The following is a 2,500-nucleotide window of genomic DNA, read 5'->3' as shown; positions in this document are numbered from 1 at the left end:
GCTCCCCGTCGCGGGGCCGCTTGCCTTGCCCCGCCGCCTCCCGTCGCCGGCCCTGGGCCGGTCTGCCTCGGCCGGTCGCCGGCCGGCCGTCCGTCTGCCGCTCTGGGCCTGCCGCGCCGGTCGCCAGGCGCCTCGCCTCCCCACGCCTTCCGAGCCTCGGGGCTTTCTCCCGCCCCGTCCCCCACCCCCCACGCCTCCCGCGGCCGTCTGTCCGGCTCTCCCGCCCTGTTTTCGCCTCTCCCGTACCTCTGACGTGTGTCCCCTGCCCGCTTGGCGCCCAGCTCCCCGTCGGAGCCCCTTCCCTCCGCCCTCGGTGGTGGGGTGTGGGGGGGAAGGGTGCCCGGGAACGCGGGTTCGGGTAGGGGCCCCCCACCAGCGGATGGGCTGGGGCGAGAGGACGGGGTCCGGCGGGGCCGGCCGCGCCGGGTGTGTGAGGGTTGGAGGGGCGGGGGCGGGCTCTGCCCCGCGTCTCGGGGGGGGGGGGGGGACGGCGGGGGGGGTGGTCGTCTGGCGTCGGCGGGGCCCTCCGGGGCCGGCGGTCGGCCGGCGCGCGGCGGGGCAACCCCCTGCGGTCACGGGCCGGCGGCGCCGAGGCCCGCGTGCGGCCGCGGGCCCGGTGGGGGGACGCGGCGGTTGGGGGTCGACGTCGGGGCGTTGGCCCGTGGGGCGTGCCGTGCCCCTCGCCCGCCTCACCCTTTCCAGGTACCTAGCGCGTCCCGGCGCGGAGGTTTAAAGACCCCTGGGGGGGTGTCGCCCGTCCGCCTTGGGGTTCGGGGCGGTCGGGCCCGCGGGGAGTAGTCGGGAGCTGCCTCCCGTCTCCCCCCAGACCCCGCCGTCCCCCGAGGGGACGGGGTGGCGCGCGGCGTGGCGCGCCACGGTCACTGCCGCCGCGGCCGTCGGGAGGGGGCTACCCGACGGCCGTCGTGTGGGCCGTGGCCGTGTGCGGCGGCGCGTGCGCGCGCTGCCCCGCGTCCCTGGGGGAGGGTTGGGGGCCCCCCGGGCGCCTGTGGGGTTGTCCGAGCCCGCCCTGGCGGCTTGGCGCCGGACGCCCCGTCGTGTGGAACCTTTCCCGACCCCTCCGTTCTGCTGTGTTCTGTCTGACTTGGCCGGCCAGAGGCAACCCCCTGCCCCAACTCCCACCTCCGGGGAGGGAGGCGGGGGTGGGTGGGATGTGCCGCGCCAGGGGCGGGTGTCCCGCCGAAACGAAACCCTTGAAAACCTCGTACGACTCTTAGCGGTGGATCACTCGGCTCGTGCGTCGATGAAGAACGCAGCTAGCTGCGAGAATTAATGTGAATTGCAGGACACATTGATCATCGACACTTCGAACGCACTTGCGGCCCCGGGTTCCTCCCGGGGCTACGCCTGTCTGAGCGTCGCTTGACGATCAATCGCCCCTCCGGGGTGCGCGTGTCCTGTGCGCGCCTCCCCGGGGGGCGCGTGGCTGGGGGCTGTCCTCGCAGGGCCTCTGGGCCCTCCGTCCCCCTAAGTGCAGACACGGCGTCCCCCCCGCCCCGCCTCTGTGGCCGGGGGGACGTCGCCCGCGAGAGGGGAGAAAAGGGGACGTGAGCTCGCGCCGAGGCCCCTGGCCTGCCGGGGCCTGTGTGGTCGGTCTCCCCTTCGAGAGCTTCCTCGCGCCGCAAGCGGCCTTCGGGTGTCACCGCCCCTGGGGTGTCGGGGGGCTGGGGACGGTCTCGCGCCACCCGGCGGGGGCCCGCGGTGGTGGCGGGGGTGGGGTCGCGCCCTCCGGTCCGCCGTCGTTCGCCGTCCCGCCCTTGGCGGCGGTGTTTGCCGGCGCCCGGCCGGCGCGGCCCTCCGCCCCCCGCCTTCCCCCTGCGGTGCCTTTCCCGCCGTGTGCCCGCGGCCCGTGCCCGCTTCCCGCCCCCCCCCCCCACGCGGCTCGCGCCCCGTCGGGACGGGCGGCTCGCGCCCGAGGCCGAGTCCGCGTGCGCGTCCGCGCCCCGGGGACGCGTGCCCCGGCGGCGACCCGCGGGACGCCGCGGCGTCTGCCCGCCGCTGCGCGCTCTCCCCCCGGGCTGCGGCCGTGCCGCGGTTCGCGCCCCGGAGCTCCCGCCGCGAGGGCGGTGGCGGTGGCGGTAGCGTGGTGAGGTGAGGGGGGGGGGCGGTGGTAGGGGGCGCGCGGTGCGTCCGTCGCCCGTTCGGGCTTCGGCGCCCGTGCGTGCCCCGACCCGCCCCCTCCCCAACCCGGGCCGCCTCTCCGCCGGTCCCCGCCCCGTCCGTCCCGTGACCGCCGGCTCGTGCTCCCCGTCCCGCCCCGCCTCGGTGTCTCCCTCTCTGTCCGCCGCCCGCGGCCGCCGCCCCCGCCGCCGCCGCCGCCTCCTCCTCCCGGAGGGGGCGACGGGTGGTAGGCGGTGGTCGGTAGGGGTGCTGTGTTGGTGCGCGGGCAAGGGGGGGCGGCCCGGGGCGGTCGGCCGCGGGTCTCTCTGTCCCCTTCTCGGGACCCTCCTCGCGGGTGCCCTCGCTGCGCGCGCGCGCGCGC

General features: G+C 78.4%; 1 long non-coding RNA gene and 1 other non-coding gene across 2 annotated transcripts in view; both read left to right on the top strand.

Moving 5' to 3' along the window:
- LOC147377147 (uncharacterized) overlaps positions 1 to 2,500 on the top strand; it is a 24,420-nt gene that overhangs the window by 7,654 nt on the left and 14,266 nt on the right. The gene's annotated exons all lie outside the window — the stretch shown is intronic.
- Positions 1,227 to 1,379, top strand: LOC147377149 (5.8S ribosomal RNA). Its single transcript, XR_015153534.1, has one exon. It is a non-coding gene; the product is annotated as a 5.8S ribosomal RNA (ribosomal RNA).

The sequence above is a fragment of the Bos grunniens genome, chromosome 2 (genome assembly GCF_055505025.1).
Source record: "Bos grunniens cultivar Pamir isolate PY7600 chromosome 2, Bosgru_T2T1.0, whole genome shotgun sequence".
Taxonomy (NCBI): Eukaryota; Metazoa; Chordata; class Mammalia; order Artiodactyla; family Bovidae; genus Bos; species Bos grunniens.
The sequence above is the reverse complement of the archived record's forward strand: the minus strand, read 5'-3'. Positions and strand labels throughout refer to the sequence as shown.